Source organism: Notamacropus eugenii, chromosome 1 (genome assembly GCF_028372415.1).
Source record: "Notamacropus eugenii isolate mMacEug1 chromosome 1, mMacEug1.pri_v2, whole genome shotgun sequence".
Lineage (NCBI taxonomy): Eukaryota > Metazoa > Chordata > Mammalia > Diprotodontia > Macropodidae > Notamacropus > Notamacropus eugenii.
In genome coordinates, this window is record NC_092872.1 from 5,461,676 (window position 1) to 5,475,707 (window position 14,032).

General features: G+C 45.9%; 2 long non-coding RNA genes across 3 annotated transcripts in view; one reads left to right on the plus strand and one right to left on the minus strand.

The window, feature by feature from the left end:
• The window catches only part of LOC140532246 (uncharacterized), a 129,843-nt gene that overhangs the window by 10,500 nt on the left and 105,311 nt on the right, over positions 1-14,032 (plus strand). The gene's annotated exons all lie outside the window — the stretch shown is intronic.
• Positions 12,817-13,992, minus strand: LOC140532238 (uncharacterized). Its single transcript, XR_011976448.1, has 2 exons — positions 13,904-13,992; positions 12,817-12,914 (listed from the first exon to the last, which is right to left on the minus strand). It is a non-coding gene; the product is annotated as an uncharacterized lncRNA (long non-coding RNA).

A 14,032-nucleotide genomic window follows, 5' to 3' on the forward strand; every position in this document is an offset into this window, starting at 1 on the left:
GAACTCATCTCCTTCTGACTCCACTGTGTCACTCAGCTGTCCATCTCTATGGAGGATGCTCCTTCATCCCCATACTTATGAAGGAGAATGCAGAACCCAGGGTAGAGACATAGCAAGACTTCACTTTGAAATGGTGCCACAAGCATGCTGTCCTGGGTGCCCCCCAGACCCTCCCCAAGCTCCAGGTGAGCCCTGTCCTCGCTTAGTAGGGTGAATGTTTTCTGTGGGTTACAGACCAAAATGATGAGAGTGGAGAACGCTACAGATAGTGAGTTCTCTGTTATTAGAGGTAATATCAGAAATCTAAGGACCAAAGTTGTAGAGAAGATTCCTTTTCCAGTGAGGGTTTAGAATAGCTGCCCTCCTCTACAGGCCTGTCTCTCTGAGCTGGTGGTATAGAGCGGTCAAAAGAATGCTGGATTTTGGAGTCAGAGGATCTGGGTTTAAGTTTCAGCTCTGCCACACCATTGCCCACCTTGGGCAAGGGATCCCACTGCTATGTGCCTCAATTTACTCATCTGTGAAATGATGGTTTCGGGGTAGACTAGAAGACCTCTCAGGTCCCTGCCAACTTTAAATTCTATGATCCAGTGATTCTTGCATCCACACCCTTGGCTACATTTCCTTCCAAAGTTTCTTTGCTCTTGGCAGCAAAAATGTGTTCTCTCCACCACCCCTCCTCCCCTTTCTGTTTTGGCCTTGGAAGGGATACACCAGAGTCTTATGCCACTTTTCCCCTAACCTCCCCCAGTGCCCAGATTCCAATATTTGGGCAAGAACCTCAGGGGAACAGGGACCTCACTTTCCCAGCCCAGCCTTCAACTCCTCAGGGTCCAGCATCCAAGAATCAGAGTCCAGAGCCTTTGGCTCCGGCTAATTCCCTTGCACCCCCAAAGCCCACAGGGCAGAGACCCCACCCTCTGCTCCTGAGGAACTGGTTGTTTAATCTAGAATTGGAGGACAAGCTCTAACAGAGCCTTTATTTCCCAGGAAGAAGGGAGAAAGAACAGGGAGATCAAGGGATAAGGGGAGTGAAGGCAAAGGAGGAGACTTGAGAAGAGCTTCACATGTACAAATCAGAAATGCCATCGCAGGATCCCAAGGGTCATCTTACCCATACTCCTGCCTCCATGACTCCAAACCTCCAAAACACGTCAGGGCTGGTGGGGTCGAAGGGACATTGCTATTCCTAAAAGGCCTCTTGGCATAGTGAGAAGAGCCTTGGACAGAGAGTCTGGAGACCTGGGCTTTCGTCCCAGCTGTGCCATTGACTATGTGACCTTTCCCCTTCTAGGCCTTAAATTTCCCTGTCTGTAAACTGAGAGCTTTGAACTCATTAGTCTCAAAGGGCCTATCTAGTTTGGAAGTTCTGGGATTCTGATTCCCCATCCAGAGAATTTAGAGCTGTAACTCTTTTATGTTACAGATGAGGAAACTGAGGTCCAGAAAAGAATAGGAACTAGCCCCCTGCGGGGTAGGGGTAGGGGTGGAGAAGGACAAAGGCCCCAGAAGGGAGCAGCCTCAGCCAGCTAGTTTCGGTCCCTAAAGTCTCCAAATCTGATCTGGCCCCAGAGGAAGGTGCCCTCCACCCCTTCCAGTCTCCATGACATATTCCTCATCTCAGGCCAGCCCAAAGTGGGACAATTTCTTCTGCCCCATTCTATCATTTCCCATTATTAGAAGTCACCTGGCAGGAGACTCAGGCTAACATCCTGGCTTAGCTGGTGACTAACCCTGTGAAGACACTTCTCTTCAGCTTCTGTCCTAGGACTAAAGAGTCTTGGGGTTGGAAGGATCTCAGAAACTACTGATTTCAACTTGTCCCTGATCAAGAATCCCCTCTAGAACTTTTTGGGGATGTTGTAGGAGGTAATTCTTGTTCAAATGCAGGATGGACCAGGTGACCTCTGAGATTGAGAGCCTGGGATACTTCACAAGTGGCATCCAGTCTCTACTTGAAGATCTGCAGCGGCAAGGAGCTCACTACCTCTGGAGTCATCTCATTCTTCCTCGGGAAGGTTCTAATTGTCAGAATTCTTCGTTGTTAATTTTTTTTCATTGTTAGTCTCTTCATTGATGTTGGTCAGTTGTTTTTCAGTCATATCTGACTTTTTGTGACCCCACCCATGTGGGATTTTTTTGGCAAAGACTTTGGAGTGGTTTTGCCATTTTATTCTCCAGCTCATTTTACAGATGAGGAAAATGAGGTAAACAGGATGAAGTGACTTGCCCAAGGTCATATAACCAATAAATGTCTGAGGCCAGATTTGAACTCACACAGATGAGTCTTCCTGACTCCAGGCCTGGTGCTCTATCTACTATGGCACCACCTAGCAGCCCATCTCTTCATATCTCTCTGAAATCTAGGCACCTTTTCTTTCTTTGTATCTTTAGTACTCAGCGCTGGCCTACAGTCAATACTTTAAAATTCTTTTGGAAAGACTGGCTAACTTCCACTCATTGCTCCTGAATTCTGCCTTCCAGAACCAAGAATAACAGATATAATTCCTCCCTTATGACACCCCTCCACATACTTGAGGATAGCTATCATGTCCTTCTATATCCCCCAAAGTTTTCTCTTCTCTAGGCTAAATATTCCACGTTCCTTCAACCAATTCTTGAACGACATGGTCTCTGATCTTCTCCAACTATATGATCCTCTGCATATACACTAGCACGTTAACATCCTTCCTAAAACATGTTACCCAGCTCCAAACCCTGTTCCAGATGTGATCTGACCAGGGCAGAGTATGGGGAGATGGTTACCTCCATGGTCCTGGACACCATGCATTAGATCAGGAACTCCTCCAGGGCAAGGATTGTCTTTTGTCTTTCTTTGTATCTCCGATTGTTAGCACAGTGCCCAGAACATAAAAGGCATTTAATAAATGCTTATTGTCTGCAACGTCTCTCTTCATACCACCAAAGATCCCATTGGTCTTCTTGGCCACCATGTCATCTCATCTAGTCCTGACTCAAATTGGGATTCCTTGCACAAAAACCCTGACCAATGGTCCTCCAACCTCTTCTCAGTCATGTCTGGATTTGTCAGCTCCTTTTCCCTTATCTTGAGCTGAAATCTGTTCCTTTGTCATTTCCAACCACTGGTCATTGAACTTTTTTTCATCTAATATTTGTTAAGCCTGTATTACGTGTGGACCATGCTCAACTGGAAGGGATACAAAGTTTAGACCAGACTCAGTCCTGGTCCTTATAGTCTGGGGGTGGACGGGGGAACAAGACACAAATACTCAAAGCCATCATGTACAATATTCAGCAAAATGAACTAGACAGTCTCTAAGGTAACATCCAACTCTAAATCTCGTCATCCTATTATCTACAAGGCAGAGGTTACAGAGAAGAGCCCTACTCTAGACAGGGAGGAAGACTGCATCCCAGCCGGCCCACATACTTTCCTCCTCCTTCACAAAGATGCCATAGACAGTGAAGGCATCATCTCTCTTGCCAGAGACACCAGTTCCTCTTTCCTCCTCCTTGTTAAACTGGATCTGTCCCTATTTCCACTAGTGGCCAAGGGATTGGGCCACCTCTGCCAAGAAGGGGATGAAAGGCACTTTCTTAGCTCTGTTCCAAGACCAGCTTTAGTCACAGTAATTGTACAGCCTTTAATTATGTCAGTTTTTTGGTTCTTTCCATTGACATGGCTGTAATCACTATGTCTAGACCCCTTCTCTGATTGTGCTCATTTCGCTCTGCATCCACTTATATAAGTCTTCTCGTGCTTCTCAGAATTCTTTCCATTCATTGTTTCTGACTAGATGGTAATATCCCATTGCATCCATGTACCCTTTCTGGGTACCATGCTTTGTCACCTGGTGCTGGCCTTTAGGGATCTCCACATTCTGATTACTCTACTTTTTGAAACGTTCCTTGTCTTCCAGGCAAACTGGACTGCTTTCCATGGCCAGTTCTGGTTTTGTCCCAACTGAGCTCCATCAGTTGCCACCATCCTACTCTTTATTCTAAGCTCAGGTACCATCTCCTCTGATCCCTCAGCAGATATTCCTTACCCTCTAGGATTTCCCTGACTATAAATATGAATCTATGCACTCTGCCCTCCTTTCTGGGCCCTTCCAGGAGGACTGGAGAGATGGGGATGCTCTGCCTCAAAGAATGCATCTCTAAGGGTACCTCCCAGGAGTACAGGCCTTCAGTGGAGCCTGAGGTGGGGACAGGTGAAAGTGAACTAAGGAGTTGGAACTCTTGGGTTTAGCCCTACCTTCTTCCTTTGGCCAAGAAGACAGGTAGCTATATGGCCCAGGGGATAGGGTGCCAGAAGACTCGAGTTCAAATCTGTCCTGAGACATTTATTAGCTGTGTAACCCTGAGCAAGTCATTTAAATTCTATCTGCCTCATTGGCCTCAACTGTAAAATGGAGGTAATAGTAGCACCTACCTTCCCAGGTTGTTTCGAGGATCAAATGAGATAATAGTAAGTGCTTCATGAACACTTGTTTCCTTCCTTTTTTAAATTCTTCTAATTCTGGCTATGAGGCCTCAAGTCTGCTCCTAACTTCCCCTGTGTGTTAACTGCCCCACGATCCTTTCCATCACTTAGACTCCAGACCTTTGATTCTTCCTTCTGTCAATCGGTTTCCATCTAGTCATGACCAAGTTCGACTTTCTATTCTGCTTTCACCACATCTGGCATCCCCCTCCTAGCCCCTCCCACCATTCTCCACCATTCTGGTTCAGGACTTCTCACCTCGCACTTGGACTGCCTTATTCTATTCCTTTCAAATTTTTATTGATATTTTTGTTTTTATAGAAGATAATAATTTGTAAAGCACAGTGCCGGCCCCACCATAAGCACTTAATACATGCTTCTTTCCCTCCTCCTCTGCTAAATACATTCCTCCCTCTCCTACTGAGCTAGCTGTTCTTGTAACAGGACATTTTAAAAAGAGAGGAAAAAAACCCAGTTCAGCAAAATAACTGACATTTTGAGCAGGTTTTTCAATATACACAACGTTCTGACTAATGTGGAAACATGTTTAATATGATTGTACATGGACAGCCTATATCAGATTGCATGCCATCTTGGGGAGGGAGTGGGGGGAGCGAGAGGGAAAAAGCTTAGAACTCAATATCTTATAAAAGTGAATATTGAAAACTATTCTTACATGTAATTGGAAAAAATAAATACTATTAAGTGAGAACAAATATATGCAATGTTTCACACCTACAGCACCCCACCTTTGCAGAGAAGGGAGCGAAGGGTGTTTTCTCAGCTCTCCTCCAAGGCCAGCTTTCATTACAGTAATTGTATAGCCTGCAATTAGAATCAACGTTTTGCTTCTTTCCATTGCATGGTTGTAATCATTATGTTTAGACCCTTTCCTGAGTCTGCTCACATCCCTCTGCATCTACTTATATAAGTCTTTTCATGCTTCTCAGAATTCTTCCCATCATTGTTTCTGACCAGATGGTAATATCCCATTGCATCCTTGTGCCCCTTCTGGGTACCATGCTTTGTTGCTTGGCACTAATCTACCTTTTGAAGCCCCCCTTGTCTTCTTTGTGTACTTATGTTCCAGGCAAACTGGACTGCTTTCCATCCCCAGTTCTGGTTTTGTCCTATCTTAATTCTTAGGATAGCACCCCCTCCACCCCCCAGCTCCATTAGTTGCCACCATCCTACTCTTTATTCAATGACCAGGTGCCATCTTGTCCTCGAAGCCTTCTCTTATCCCTCTGCAGAGCATGCCCTCTCTTTTCTTGGACTTTTTTTTAAGGGTTTCTTCTTTGTATGCACCACTGTGGATTATGTTTGTTTGTGTAAATGTCAGTTACCCCTTAGCAGATTATGAGGTCCCCTAAGAAACGTACCGCTAGTCAGTCTTTGTATTTCCAATTGGGCACAATGCTTTGGACACATTTGGTTCTTACTAGATGTTTGTGGAATTGAATTGAATCCTCAAATTTAGAGGCAACTACTGAATTTGTTATTGGATAGTCTACAGGATTTGTAATCGGGAAGACTTGTGTTCCAATCCTGCCTCAAATACCTACTAGCTGTGTGGCCCTGGGCAAGTCACTCAATCTTCCTCACCTTCAATTTCTTCATCTATAAAATAGGGATAATAATAGCCCCTGCTTCATGGGGTAGTTAGAAGGATCAAATGTGTATACAAAATGTTTTGTAAGTCTCATATACATGTTTGTGATTATCTAGAACTGGAAGGAATTTTAGAGGTCTAGTCCTGGCCCCTTATTTTAGAAATTAGAAAACTCAAGGCCAAAGTCACATAGATAGCCAGTCTGAGACTTGAATTCGGGTCACTTGAATTTTCTCTTTCTTGCACTAATCTAAATCCCTAAGGCCTCCTAGCCCATCTCCCACTGTCTTTCTCCCTCTACTTTTCTCGCTTTCCACTACTTAGCCCAACTGTGGTCAAGGCCAGATCAGCCTTATCCTTTACAGGGAGGACTCAGAATAGACAAGCTCTATTTCCATATTCCACTCTCCCTACCTGTCTGCCAAACTAGACTGTGGGTATCCTAACAAATGGAGATAATACCTTGGGCCCTGGGGTCCCCCACAACATCAGGAGGGAGGAGGGGAAAGAGAGGGAGGGGCCCAGAAGTTGTTGTGGCCTCAGGGAGAGAATCTCCCTATCAGGTCCCAACCCTCCCTTTTTTCCAAGCAGAAAAATGCTTCCCTTCGGGGTAAGATTGGGCTGGGCTGGGCTGGGCTGGGGGGAGGGGGAGAGTTGGCGGGGAAGAAGGAAGGAGGGGTAGAGGTGGAAAGGGTGAATCCTGAACTGAAGGGTGGAGGAGGGAGCCAGTGGGATAATGGCCAAGGAAAGGGTACATCTGTCCTCTCTCCTCCAAGAGCCTCACTTTCCCTTTCTGAATCTGCCTCCTCCTTTCTGCGCTCTCATCTTCTCAGTGAGTCTGGGTCCTCACCCATCACAGAGCCTCTATTGCCTAACTGACCCCTCATCACCTCAATGAGCTTCCTAGACCTTTAACGAACATTCAACCCCAACCTTCACTGAGTCTCCCAAACCCTTCCTAAATGTTTGTGCCCACCAAGCTCCTCTTCTTCCTCCCTTCCCCATTAAAATCTGCTCTCTACTCAAAAGCCCTAGGAGAAGAATCTGATGAAGGAATTCACACTGAGGCGTTAATGTGCTATCTCTCCCAAGGGTGTGCACACTTTAACAGCTGGGAAGGTCTTACCCTACAGGAACTGTAGTTTGATGGTAGAATCTTAGGCAAAGAAGACAACCCAGAGAGAAAGAGAGAGGGTGAAAGAGATGTCTGCTGCCTGTCAGATCCCAGGCCCTCCCTTGGCCTTGGATGACTCTGGGGGAGGAGTGGCCTTTCTGGTATATAACATGGACCCCATGGGCTAGAGGAGGCTAGGGCCCCCCAGATGGTTGCTGGTTTGTCAGGGAGGCTGCCCATGTGGATGAGCTGGCCCAAGGGAAGGGGGGACTGGACTGAGGTTGGGATGGTGGGTAGGGTAGGTTTTTTCGGCCTCAGCTCAGCTGCTGCTCAGATCTTGGCTGAAACTGCTTCCCGCATCTTAGAATAATAAACCAACATTAAGAAGGCATTTTTCACTGAGGAAAGGAGGCAGCCGGGGCCCAGATGTCATAAACATGTGTGAGGGGCCAAGCCCGACTGGGAGGAATTTAAAGGGGCAGGGGAACCAGTTAAAGTTGTTGGGGGGGGGAATGAAATAAAGAAGGCAGGGAGTGAGGGGGGAAGGGATGATGAAGTAAGGATGGGCAGGTCCCTGCTTTTCTTCCTACAAAGGGTGGGTGGTCCAGTGGTTAAGGAGCTGAGGAGCACTGCTTCTGCTCAGCCTCACTGTTACCCATCCACCCCCATCTCAACCCCTGTCTGCCTCATTCTCCCCAACTGCACAGTGGGAACATCTGGTTCTTGGGTTGGAAGGGGAAGGAAAGTCTGGGCTTGCTTCTTCAGAAACATATGTCTTCTCTTCTCTGAGGGTGGTGGGGAAACAAGGCCATGGGCTTCTTTGGATAACTTTATTGGTAGTCAATAAGGGACTTCAGACTCTCCTTCCAAACCCCCCAGACTACCAATAATACCCCTTCCCCTGGAAGCTTTCGATGCCAGTTTTAGGATTTAGGATTGGTAGGAACCTTAGAGAAAAGCCATCAGTTTTTCAGAGGACCTGGGGGTTCCTTTGTTCGAGAAGTTTCAAATCTTCCCTCTAGCATTTGCTACCTATGTGACCGTAGGCAAGTTACTTAACTGCTTTGAGTGTCAGTTTCCCCGTAAAATGAGGGGTATGATTTTATTGTTACTCAGTTGTGTCTGACTCTTCACAGACCCCATTTGGGGTTTTTGTTTTGTTTTGGCAACGATACTGGAGTGGTTTGCCATTTCCTTCTCCAGTTCCTTTTACAGATGAGAGAACTGAGGCAAACAAGGTTAAGTGACTTGCCCAGGGTCACCTAGCTCGTAAGTGTCAGATTTGAATTCAGGAAGTTGAGTTTTCCTGACTGAAGTCCATCACCTAGCTGTTACAAGCTCTAGTTCTCTGAGCTTCCGATGCAGCCCAACTTGCTTATTTTCCAGGTAAGGAAACTGAGGCTCAGATGAGGGAAAAGACTTCTCCAATGTCATACAAGGGATGATCAAGGGGAGACTTGATCTACACAAACAATTATGGTACTAGGGAGAATATAAGGGGGCAAAGGAGAAATGCAAAAAGCTTTAGGAAAATCTGAGGAAGGAAAAGCATTTTGGGCCAGTCAGAGAAGACTTCATGGAGGAAGCAACCTCTGATCTGGGTCTGAAAAGAAGAGAAGGGTTTCAGCAGCAGACACAATGTGGGCAGTTCATTTCTGGTCTGGGAAATAGGGTGAACAAAAATGTGGAGACCAGAGAGAGCAGGGCAGGACCTTGGGGGATAGTTATCAGTCCAGTGCCTTTGGAGTGGCCAAGTGGAAGAAGAGTCTGACCCAGACCATCCCACCCCAACTGTACAGGTCTTAGAGGAAGTCCAAAGGCCCAATGACCTTCAGGCAGAGGATGAGAAAGCCTCAGAAAGAGGCTACAAAGTATCAGGGATTCAAGGAAGCCAGAATCAAAGAGGACTGGTTAGCTCCAGGGTGGGTCCATGAGTGATGGGGATATTGACCAGTCTGTAGAGAAATGGGACGGACAATGGACGCTCTGGAGGTTGGTGGGGTTGGGAGTTAGCAGAAATCCAGCTTGGGAGAGAATAGCACTGGGAAACTTCATACTTCACATTCCAACCAAAGTGGCCCCCTAACTTTCCCCAAAGGTGGCATCAACCTGCCACCTTCATGCCTTTTCATGGGCTGTCTCCCCATGCCTGCAATGAGCTTCCTCTTCATCTCTGCCTATTAAAATCCTTCCAAGTTCTGCTCAAGAGCCTCCTCTTCCATGAAGCCTTTCGTGACCCTGCCCAACATCCATAAATTACTTGGTACATATTGTATATTAAAAAATTATATTATTAATGCACTATATTGTTACATAATGTTACATTAATACAATATATTGATAAACAAAATAATAAATTAATGAATATACTATTAATAAATATAATAATTAAATAACTGTGTATTTATTTTCTTATATACATGCAAATTGTTTCCCTGGCTACAGTGTAAGTGTCTTGAAGGCAGGAACTGTTTTTGCTTCTTCCTTGACTCTGTAGCCCCAGTTCCTAGCTGTCACAGGATAAAGTCTGTTCATCGATTGATTGGGATAGATGACCTTAATCTGAGTTCTGGTTCTGTCACTTACTAATCCAGTAACCAGGGGAAGTCCTTTCCTCCTTTTGAAGTTAGATTCTGCCTCTGCCTCACAGAACTCAGATGACCCTAAAGCATGGGAGCCATTTCTATTACCATCCTGCCCCCTCCCATCCCCCTCTACATCCTTGCTATGGGTGTTGGACTGGTGGGTAACGCCCATGAGTGCTCCCTGGTGCTGGAGGACATTTTGTGACGAAGCTCTTGAATACTCAAAGGCATCTTCAGAAAGTCAGAGGTCGCCCAGCAAATGGCACTCTATGGTTCAAAAACACCTTCGTTGGCTTCCCGTTGCTCCTATGATAAAATAAAAAGTCCTTAGTCTTTCTGTTGTTGAAAATCTTTTATTAATGTGTTTAAAAAACAACAAACAATCCATCACCATCAATTCCCAGTGACTACCTCCACCCAACCATCCCTCACTGTTGTTATGTTGGTCCTTCACTGCCGAAGAAGACCATGCCAGCAGAGAAATGATGACGTGACTTGCACTTGTATTTGAGTGAGGGAAGGCTGTGCGGATCACCAGTCTCACTTCTCCTCCACTGCCATCTGAATCCAGTGACCAGATATTCATTAGCATGACTGGAGATGACCCAGGATGCACTGGGAGATCTTGACCCCTTGAGGCCAAGGCCTATTCAGGTACTCACTTAGGGTGAGGTAATGCCCATTCAGTGAAAAGACCTGTTTAAGAAGTAATCAGGGGATGGCCCCTTTAATGAGGCAAAGAAAATAACTCTATCAGGCTGGGAGGGAAACAGCAATAGGTACTATTATAGTAAGCATCCCTTACAACAAATCAGTAATTAAGCAAAGCAAATCAACATATACGAGGCATGCCTGAAAATATATGCATCTCTCTGCATCTACTACAATCTACCACCTCCGCGTAGAAGCTGCTTCAGTCTTGCTCAGGGTTCTAAGATCTTTCCTCATTGTTTTCCTTGTATTACTGTGGTCATTGTGCAAATAACACCCCTGGTTCTTCTCATTTCACTCTCATCATTTCACAAAAGTCTCTCAGGTTTCTCTGAATGCTTCCTTTTTGTCATTTCTTGTGGTACAATCATACTCTATTAGATCTATGTAATACACTTTGTTCCACCATTCCCCCTGATCAATGGGCATCTGCTTTCATTCCAGTTCCTTTTGAGTGCAAAAAGAAAATCTCGGCCTGGCACAATCTGGCTGTAACTTACATTTACAGACTCATTTGCAAGTGATTCCCCTTCACAAACTCTACATTACAGAGGAACTGGATGGCTGGAGCTGTTCCCAGATCTGATCCTACATTCTCCCAACTCTATGTATTCTTAAAGACCTCCCTCATACCCACTTCCTGGCTTCTCTGGCTTTCTTTAAATCCCAATTAAAATCTTGTATTTTACAGGAAGCCTTTTCCAACCCCTCTTAATTCTAGTGCCTTTTCTCTTAATTTTTTTCTGTTTATCCTATAGTTTGTACGTATTTGTTTCCTTGATTTTCCGTTCCCCTCCCCCCATTAGGATTGTAAGTTCCTTGAGGACAGGGACTGTCTTTTGCCTCTTTTTATACCCCCAACACTTAGCACAATACCTAGCACACAGTAGATGCTTAATAAATGTACATTGACTTCCTGACTGACTATGCCTGGAATGGACTTTCTCCTCGCCACTTTTTGAAATCTTCTTTCAAGGCCAAGGTAAAGAGCCAAGGTTCGATCAATCAATCAAGCGTTTACTTAGTTGCCTTGTACTAAGACTGGGGATACAAAGAAAGGCACAAAATATATATAGTTCCTGCCCTCAGGGAGCTTACTTTATAATGAGAGAGACAACATGTACATAAATACAAGATATATACAATGTTGCTGCTGTTCAGTGATATCGACTCTTTGTAACCCTTTGGACTATAGCGGATTTCTTGACAATGATGGTGGAGTGGTTTACCTTTCCTTCTCCAGTGGATCAAGGCAAACAGGGGTTAGGGGACTTGCCCAGTGTTGTACAGTTATTAATTTTCTGAGGTCTGGGATTCTCCTTTGCTCCTGGCACATTTCCCCCTCTATGCTTATGCATGCCTCTCTCCACTCTCCCCTTAGCTCTTCGAGGACAGGGTTCTTGCTGTTTTTATTTTTACATCTCCAGCATTTTGCGTATAGTAGGCACTTAAAACACATTTGTGGTGTTGAATCATGAAGAACTATGGGGAGGGAGGGGAGCCTGGGCCCCTCCCTGCCTCTCCATTCTAAGCTGCAAATAAGCCAATTCCCAGGAAAGGAAGCCGTATGTCTGTCCATACCTGGGCCAAGTCCATGTGACTGTTCCGGGGATTGGGAGAGCCTGAACTGTCCAGGGCCTTGATGTTGGAGAGGGAGGCCTCCAAGCCTTCTCTGAATACAGCTCTGAGAGTATAGGTTCAGCCCAAGAGACACGCTGGCCAACCCTTCCATGTGACATGGCTGTGAAAATATGTCCAACCCTATATCTGTTTGTCCCCAAAACACTGAGCTGAAGGTCACATTTCAGAGGAAGTAGTCAAGAAGCGCTTTTCTGAGGACCCCTTTTCAGCGCTTAAGGGACGCACCAGTTCAGAGCAAAGCACAAGAACTGAGGAAGGTTCTGGCCTGAGCTCTTCCTCCTCTCGCAGTTGTAATTCAGTTCCTTTTGATTCAGCAAACATCTCTTTAAGAACAGCTCCAGTGTCTGATGGAGCTGAGGATACACTGATGTATAGTGAAAGGAAAGCTGGGCTTGGAACCCTGTCTCAGTTCCTCCACTTGCTAGCTGGGTGACCATAGGCAAATTGCTTCATTTTCCTAAGCCTCAATTTCCTGATCTGTTACATAAGGATGATACTACTTGCTCCAAAGGCAACTGTGTAACCTTGGGCAAGTTACATGAGCCTATTTGCCTCAGTTTCCTCATCTGCAAAATGAACTAGAGAAAGAAATGGCAAACCACTCCAGCATCTTTGCCAAAAAAATCCCAGGTGGGGTCAGGAAGAGTCAGACATGACTGAAATGACTGAACAACAAGTTTGGTGATTCTGGAAAATGAGGTATTTAGACTATATTCTCTGTAAAGACACTTTCAGTTCTCACTCTTCTGATCCTATGATGTGTCTGCATTTCAGTTCTTTCATCTGTAAAATGAGGATAATAAAAGAGAACATGAAAACTGTACAGAATTAAGCAAATGTTATAAACAAAGTATTAATTGTGTGAATCTTGTTTCATCAATTACACAGTGATTCCCTTAAGGGCAGGGACCATCATTACCACTGCCACCACCAACACCCCACCTCCCATCACTATCACCCCCACTACCATTAGCACTACCACCCACCATCGCCAGCCCCATCACCATCACCACCATCATACCACTGCCACCACCAACACCCCCCATCACTATCACCCCCATCGCCATTAGCATTACCACCCACCATTGCCAGCCCCATCACCATCACCACCATCATACCACTGCCACCACCAACACCCCCCATCACTATCAGCCCCATCGCCATTAGCATTACCACCCACCATCACCACCATCATACCACTGCCACCACCAACACCCCTCATCACTATCACCCCCATCGCCATTAGCATTACCACCCACCATCACCACCATCATACCACTGCCACCACCAACACCCCCCATCACTATCAGCCCCATCGCCATTAGCATTACCACCCACCATCACCACCATCATACCACTGCCACCACCAACACCCCCCCATCACTATCAGCCCCGTCGCCATTAGCATTACCACCCACCATCACCACCATCATACCACTGCCACCACCAACACCCCCCATCACTATCACCCCCACTACCATTAGCATTACCACCCACCATTGCCAGCCTCATCACCATCACCACCATCATACCACTGCCACCACCAACACCCCCCATCACTATCACCCCCACTACCATTAGCATTACCACCCACCATTGCCAGCCTCATCACCATCACCACCATCATACCACTGCCACCACCAACACCCCCCATCACTATCACCCCCACTACCATTAGCATTACCACCCACCATCGCCACCATCATACCACTGCCACCACCATCACCATTGCCACCATTACTTCCACCTCCACTATTAGCACTACCACCCACCATCATCACTATGATCGTCCTCATCATCAATTGGAGAGCCCATCTTAAGACAGTGAAAGGAGCATTGGATTTGGAGTTAGAGGGTTCAGATCCCAATGTTGTTACTTCATATTCATGCCATCTGGGTCA